Raw genomic sequence first — 9,016 nt, 5'->3', positions numbered from 1 at the left:
TTACGTTGTCAATTATAGGAGTAAAGGTGTTCAATTTATAAATCTTATCAACCAAGAAACCATTGCCAACTAACACTGAATTAAAGAAAATACTAAAAATTCCATTTCTAAATGAACAAGAATAACCTGATTTGTCCAAACAAGAAATTGAAATTAAATTCAGTCGAAAAGATGATACAATAAATGTATTTTCTAAATCCTAAAAAATATTGGTTTCTAAACAGAGCCTAAAAACACCTATCGACTCGACTTTAGCCTTCTTTCCATTTCCTGTATAGATGTATCTTTCACCATCAAGCGGAAGTCGACTCAACTTTAACCTTGTATAATGACACTTATGTGAATAGTAGCACCGGTATCTTTCCACCAAGTGTCAATGGGTACTATAGCTAAATTAACTTCCGAACTAACAAAATTTTGGAAACTCTCAGAATCTGCAGTCTGCTTTCCTTTTCCTTTATTGATCCTCTTTCTCTTCTTGCTTGAACCTTGAGATCTAGATGCCAAGTGAACACCTTCAGGTATCTCAAGCCTCAGTCTCTCCCTTATGTTTCCTTTTCTAGTATACCACATGGTTACCAACTTCGTAAGAAGTATGGTAGTCTCGACCTTTTCATTTGAGGTGAATCAGTCTACCAATTGGTCCAAGAAACTCCTAGCATCTCCTCCCTCGGTTATTAAGCCCTTTATTGGTGTCGGTATGGAAAGCTTCATGATACTCAGACACATGCGATTTGATTTCTCCCACAGCTGAAATTCAACCCTCTATTCTATAGTGCTAGCACTGGTCAGAGGTGCGGGATGATAATTCCTTAATACATAGTCTAAGTTCATACAGCCTAAGACTACGGTCACGTATTCTTTCCATTCAGCAAAATTCGAACCAGTTAGTGTTGGGATGTTATTAATGTTGGTAGTTATAGATTGCACTGAAATTAAAGAGAGAAATTTATTTAAATTCACGATTTAACTAAAGCCAAGAACATATAAGTAATATAAAATTATACAAATAAAATTAAATTTTAAATACATATAAATGAGCTCTTTATGAGATACCAAGTACAACATAATGTGTCTTCGTTTGGACCAACACATTATTTGTTAGCGATACTCTCTAATATAACTCAAACTTTAATTGATCACACAATGTGTCTTCCTTTGGGTTGACCCATTGTGCACATAATATGACACTTTATATGAGTTATATTTTGGTCCATATCTCACAACAACCTTAATCGGCCACATAATATGTCTTCCTTTAGGCCAACATATTTTGTGCATGATTTGAACAAAATAATATTTTGTTTCATAGTTGTAAGCTACCTTATGCATATATCTGGCATCAAAGCAACTTTCCTTTGGGCCGATTACTTTTAGCATATATATACGTCTACCAACACAAAATGTACTAAATCTACCTAAGGTACTTTCCTTTGGGCCGACACATTAGTTTAATTTAGTAGCACGTTGTGTAGATAGACCCAAGAAAATACTATGAACTTAATTCGAATAGAAATTACTTAATCAGCTTTAACTAATCGATTGATACCTTATGATAATTGATTGATATGATCCAATCGATTATCCTAATTGATCTGAAATCTACTATATGCGATTACATGATTATTTAGAACTCTTCCTAAGTAGTTAAAGCTTTCTTTAAGTTCTATATTAAATAATATTAAATAATACTATTTAATATTTTAATCATTGCTTTAAATAATTATTTAATGCATTTTGTTTTTTTCTTTATTCTGTTCGTTCACTGTTTTTTTATTTTTTTCATTTTTTATAACGAAACATGAAACAGTGGAAAATAAAAAAATTCCTTTATTTTATTGTTTCGTTGAAACACTAATTGTTTTTTTTTCCATCACTGTTTCAGGAAAAAAACTTAATCGATTAAAAAAAATAAATCTAATAGATTAATAATTAAAATAATCACGAGTTTAAGGAAAGAAATAAATTAAGAAATTTTTTTTAATCAATTTCTATCGATTCTGTTCGATATTTTAGACTTGGTAATTAATTGATCGACCAAATCAATCGATTAAACATCACTAATAGAAGATCAAGCTTTTCTTAGATTTTCTATACAAAAGATTTTGACGATAAAAAATTTGCATTAACTAGGAAAAACTTGATCTAGCATACAAATAACAAATCGACCAAAAATCTAAACTTTATTGCCAATAAAAACGATGAAATAGAAACTTCGCTCTGATACCAATTGATAGTTCTTGTAAATCCTAAGCCGCATGAATTCTAGACAATCAAAATAAGAATTCAAATAGGAAAATCAATAACATATAAGCATGAATCTTCATTTCATCGAGAATATGATATAAAAAAATGAATACTGTAATTACAAAGAACCTGAATGCAGTGGAATTGCCATTGTTCTTCGTGTAGAGCTCGTTGATCCAACAATCTTGCGGAAGAAGAAGAAGGAGAAGAAGGTTGGCCTTCAGGAGAAGTTAGGGTTGACGACGCCGAATCCTCTTCGTCAATGGGGAACGAAGAGACGCCTCTAAGATGTCCTAATCCTCTGGGGACCAACCCATTATATAGTGCATATCTATTATCAACCTATCGATAATAATAGATGTGAGACTATAAATCTATATATATACTGAATAGATGATAATAGATGTGAGATTATAGGTTCTACACATATGAGATCCACATCCAATTACCCGAAATCCACTAGACATAAGTTAGATCACTTTAATGGGTTCGGATCGTATTCACGTGTTCAACTTACAAATAAACCCACCTAATAGGGATAATTATATCCAATAATCTAAAGGTTATCAATAAAATCTTATTTGATTTAAGTAACGAAAAATGAGAATAGAAATTTTGTTTTGGTTTACGTAATGAGTGATTCTCAAGTATGCATCAGAAAATGGGGACATGTAATTCGGAATCACAAAACCTCGAAAAAGTAAGGTAACTACCTCCCACCTTCACTCACTTGCCCCGGCATCACCGTTGAAGACTTCTTCCACTTTCTCTTCACCAATGATCTCTTGTGCCCTAGGTTGCATTTTTGTTGATTTATTTGAAAGACTTCCCCCTTTAATCTTCATAGGCTATGTTTTGATTATGTGAGCTATCGACAAAATCATCTCGCTCCTTAACTTGTTTTCCTATGCTCTTGCGTAAATTAGCTTATAGGGATTTAGTAGTGATTCTAGAACATCCATATTAGTTTTTCTATAATATTTTTAAAATTTAAGATAAACTGTCCACTTCATTAAATTTAGACAATTAATTTTCACTACACACTACATTAGCTATTCTAAAATTTTCATTATCTTTATTCTTTTATTAGTTTTTTCTCTTTCTTCCATTTTTTATTATTTTTTTCTCCCTATGTAATATCCACTTTATATTATCCAATCTATTCCTTTTATTTTTTCCTTTCTTCCAAATTAAATAATATTTTAATATTCATGAATGAATTTTATTTTCTAAATTTAGAGAAGTACTATTCATGAAATTTAAGTTTAGGAAATGAATAGGGTAACCAATGTAAAATATAAAATTTAAAATAAATTTTATATTTAAGGAAGATAATGTGGATACTCTCAGCTAAATGTTCTTTAGATTCTCTTAGTTTATAACATTCACATCAGTTTTTCTATCTAAAATGTATAATTTAAGGTAAAAAAGTTACTTTATTAATATTTAGATAATGAAATTCATTTTCTAAATTTAGAGAAGTACTATTTATAAATGAGGAATGATTCTCGCAGCGAACTCGGTCAGCGAAAACTCATCGCGACTGAGTTGGCTGCTTGCGTGGCGATGCCCACCTCAGCGAATCGGGGATAACACCCGTGCCCTAACTTTTTCTCCTCCCCCTTTCTCTTGCGCGAAGCCTGTCGCATCCTCTCCTGCCCTAACTCAGCTCCTCCTCCTTCCTCTTTCGCGATTCTCCTTCGCGAAGCTCCCGAGCCACTTCTGAGTTCCCTTTCGAGAAGAGAGAAGCGAACTCAGTTCCTCCTCCTCCTCCCTCTTTCGCGAGCGTTTCTGATTTCCCCTTCGAGAAGAGAGAAGCGAAGCCCGTCCCCTTCGCGCCCTAACTTCTTCGGCCGCAGCCTCGTGTTCTCCTTCCTCTTACTCCCAGTGAGTTTTCTTTCTTTTTTTTTCACAGTTCACGTTTTTGCTCCATTTACATGCCCTAACTCCTCCTTCTTCTTCCCTCTTCCTTAGCACCAGCAGACAAGGAGCAATTTGAGTTTGAGCACCTACCAGCAAGTTATAGCACATCAAGTTTTGTGTGAAATCAGGCTTCGCTCTACTTTGTCGGTCGCAACTTCGGTAACCCACTTTTTTCTTTTCATCTCTGCACCTCTCCGATTCGATTTCAACAATCAATTTCGTGCTTGATTAAAAATTGACTGAGTTAAAGGGTATTTGATTCATACATCCGTTGATTGCTAGATTTCGAACCAAAATAATTAACTATATACTCTTTTTTTTGTTTATGCTCATAAATGAGATTTTTCGTTGAATTTTGTTTATGATTTTAATAAGTTAGTCTACTGTTTGCTTGAATTTTGTTCATGCTCATAGTTGTATGCTTGCAAATTAGTCTACTGTTTACAAATTATATGAACCGGGTGAAGAATTGAAGGTCTATATTCTTTTTTTTTTTAGCTTTGTTTTGTTTTTCTCCACTTTGTTTCATGTTTTTTGATCCTGTCTATGTTTTCTATTTATTTTTGGCCCTGTATTTTTTAAATAAATGTAGGTGAAGAAAGTATCATGGAAGAAGGAAAAATTGATTCAAATGAGATAACGGATAACAATGACCATATGGATCAAGACCCATCTCCATCTAGTGTAAATGAAGTCAAGCTCCCTGAGATTGGAATGACTTTTTTATCTGAAGAAGAAGTTCGCACTTTTTATAATTCCTATGCTCAGAATGTTGGTTTCGGTATTTGCAAATTAGGTGGTAGAAATGGAGATGATGGAAAGCAAAAATATTTCTCTATTGGATGTGCCAAAAATGGTAGAAAAGTATCTCAAGCAAAAAATGTTTTATACCCTCGACCTTCTACTAAGACGAATTGCAAAGCTAAGATTAATGTTGTTATTCGCAATGATAGAAACTTTGTGATAACTAGTGTATGCCTTGATCATAATCATGTTTTGAGCTCTGGAAAGTCACGACATTTTAGATATAATAAAGTATTGGATTCAGCTACAAAGAGAAAATTAGAGTTAAATGATCAAGCTGGAATAACTTTAAGTAAAAGTTTTCAATCATTTGTAGTTGAGGCTGGAGGCTATGAGAATTTAGCATTTGATGAGAGAAAGTGTAGAAATTATATTTCAGAAGTTAGAAGGTTGAGGTTAGGCGATGGAGATGCTGAAGCTTTGAGTAATTATTTTTGTCGCATGCAAAGTAGGAACTCAAACTTTTTTTATGTGCTTGATTTAGATGAGGAATCTCGAATAAGAAATATTTTTTGGGCAGATGCAAGATGTAGGGCTACATATGAATACTTTTCTGATGTCGTGACTTTTGATACAACCTATTTGACTAATAGTTATGACATGCCATTTGCTCCATTTGTTGGGGTGAATCATCATGGTCAATCTATTTTGCTAGGATGTGGATTATTATCAAGTGAAGACTCAGCAACTTTCATATGGTTGTTCAAATCTTGGTTGTCATGTATGCTCGGACGTGCTCCAAATGCTATAATCACAGACCAATGTCGCGCCATGGCAATTGCAATTGAAGAGGTATTTCCGAATTCGCATCATCGTCTGTGTCTTTGGCATATCATGAAAAAACTTCCAGCAAAATTAGGTGGTCATGCTCAATACAAAACGATAAAGAAACAATTGAAGAACATTGTTTATAACTCGCTTACAATTGATGAGTGTGATGAAAATTGGTTGAAAATGATTGAGGAGTTTAATTTGGAGAACAATGATTGGTTGAAATCTTTGCATAAAGAACGGAATAGATGGATACCTGTATATGTTAAAGATAAGTTCTGGGCAGGTATGTCCACATCTCAAAGAAGTGAAAGTATGAATGCATTTTTTGATGACTACATTCATTCTAAAACATCCTTGAAGCAATTTGTTGAGCAGTATGATAGTGCTTTGAAGAAGAAGATTGAGAATGAAAAACATATGGATTTTGTTTCTTTTAATTCTATAATGCCAGTTATTCTTGGTCATCCTATTGAAAGACAATTTCAAAATGCTTACACAAACAACTTATTTAAGTTGTTCCAAGATGAAATTAGGGGGTTGATGTTTTGCAATGTCTCTTTGTTGAAAGAAGAAGGGACAACTTTAGTATTTGAAGTAATAGAAACTATGTTGGGAAATAATGGAGAACATGTAAGAGAAGTTTCCTTTAGGGTACATTACACGGAGTTACATTGCCAATTGAAGTGTGTGCGCCGTCTATTTGAGTTTCGGGGAATTTTATGTAGGCATGTGATCAATGTGTTGATAAGAATGAAGGTGATTGAGGTTCCTATGAATTATATTATGGACTGATGGCGCAAAGATATTAAGCGTGGTTATCAAAGTATCAGTAACATCTATGATGATTATGGTTGTGATGGAGAAAGACATCGGTATAATATTCTCACTCCATTGATACAAGAGGTTCAACAACTTAGCGCAAAAAATGACAACAGTTGTTCAGTTTTGGTGGAAATGTTGAAAGACACGAAGGAAAAATTGATTGCTATTGATTTTGAGCATTCAAGGGCTGAACAATTGAAAGAAGTATCTACATCCGGTGCAAAAGCGATACATTCTCCATTAAAAGTAAGATCTCGAGGTCGTCCACCTACAAAGAGGAAACAATCTAAGGTTGAACAAATTATGAAGAAATCAATTGCAAAGGCCCGAAAGAAGGTAAATGATACATATAATAGATACCTAAAATAATTGTGTGGTCTTGTTTTAGCTAGTTTAATTTTTTTTTCTATGATATATGATGGGTTGAAATCATTGTAGGGAGTTGCTGGTTTTGAAGCTTGTTCTGAAACTATTGTATGACCTGCTGTTCTGAAATCACTGCAGGGAGTTGATTGGTGGCTGATTGCTTGTAGTCTATGTCAATATCAATTTGCATATTTTGGTTTCTGTTTTCCTTTTGCATAATTGCTATCCTATTAGCCGATTCTTTCAATTTGCAGCTTGCTGTCCTGAGTAAAATTCTGCTGGAGCTTCTATGATATATGAGGGTTGAACCTGCTGCAGGGAGTTACTAGGTCTGAAGCTTTTTCTGAAGTTGTTGTCTGACCTGCATATGTAGCTGGAGCCTAGTTCATTGTTGTTGTTTTTTGGCATAATTGTTGAGCTCGTATGTATATGTATCTGGAGTCTTTTTAGATTTGGAGTTACTTTGATGGAATTGGCATAGCTTACTTGTAATGTGAAAGTGTTATTCTAGCTTCTATCAGGAGTCTATGGAAGTGTTATTCTAGCTTAATTTGGAGTTACATTAAATAAATCTTTATTCTGCTGTTGAAAATTCAGCCCCTGATTTGCATGGATGAGTTGCTCCATCACTGATTCACGAGAAAGATTGCTAGAATATTTCTGAGACTCATTCAAAAGTTTCTTTTTTGAAATATATAACATGATTACATGAGGTTTCTTGTCTGTTTGAACCCATGCCAGATGGAAGAACTGGAAAGGAAAATATAACATGATTACATGAGGTTAAATACAAATTTAACCATAGCATAATATTAATTCACATAATCACTGCAGAAGCAAAACTCACTGTTTCTTTTTTCCTTCCTTTGTTCTGTCATCGAAATCTCATCTTGGAAACTATTATTTCATAACAAGCAATGTAGAATTAAGGGGCTAAGTAACCAAAGAAACAAAAATAAGCAGAACTAAGGCACCAGTTCTGATAGCAGCAAGGAAAGGAAGCCTGTGGAAATTAGACAACGTGACATCCATGCTGAGACAAATCATTTGCATTTTGCACATAAGTGGTTCACAAAACTGATTGACACAGAAGGTGGATAGTCTTTGGGGAGTCTCAGGTATGAGCATGCACACTACAAGCTATGGAATTCTACTATGGTAAAGGCAAATAACTAACTGCTAATAATAATATTGGGTCAAGGAAAAAAAAGTAGAGAATGGAGATCATAGAAAGGCTCACCTATGGTACGTCATAACCAGGAAATTTTAGTCGCCTAATATTTTAAGGTATGTTGGAAAAAGTATTGTATGTAACAAAAATATTGAGAATTGAAAAGCTAAAATTTTAATATTGGTCTTTCTTCAGAGTCAATGAACAGCCATATAGCAGCATCCCACCATGCTGATAGAGTTAAGCTAGGTTGGGCAAAACACACTAATTAGAATCAAGAAGCATGAATGGATAGTACAGACATTACTAAATCAATGGCATCACATAAATTATTACCACAGTATTAGCATAACCATCACATAAATTATACAAGAGGAATGATTCTCAAATCAATGGCATCACATAGAACACAAACATTACTTAACACAAACATTACAATATCCAAATGAATTAACAGCCAAAACATTACAACACAAACATTACTTAACAGCTTGTACATTACAACGCAAACATTACTTAACACTAACTAAACAGATGAACTAACAACCCAATCTGGATTACGACACAGAGAATCAAGTTCACCGTCACTAATATCCAAATGAATTTTGGTACATTGATTATTCTTTGATTATGCCCATGAGAAGCATGGTGTTCACTTTCAATTTTGAAGGATGAAGTAGTATCAGTCGTCACCCACTTTTGCCATCCATGTTGCCCACATCTGTAATAGTATCTTCCAGGATTTTTGTTTGATTTAGAAACACACACCATTGTTCTTTCTCCGCATTCCCTACATGTTACATGTTGAAATCTTGTGTTGTCGATGTTGCGGTAACTTGATTCAGCCATGAAATAGCAACCTAATAAAAGGGCAAATCAATAATACCTTTTGGATATTAACAATCAAAA

Source organism: Zingiber officinale, chromosome 6B (assembly GCF_018446385.1).
Source record: "Zingiber officinale cultivar Zhangliang chromosome 6B, Zo_v1.1, whole genome shotgun sequence".
In the NCBI taxonomy this organism is placed as follows: Eukaryota; Viridiplantae; Streptophyta; class Magnoliopsida; order Zingiberales; family Zingiberaceae; genus Zingiber; species Zingiber officinale.
Note: the sequence above shows the minus strand (reverse complement) of the source record.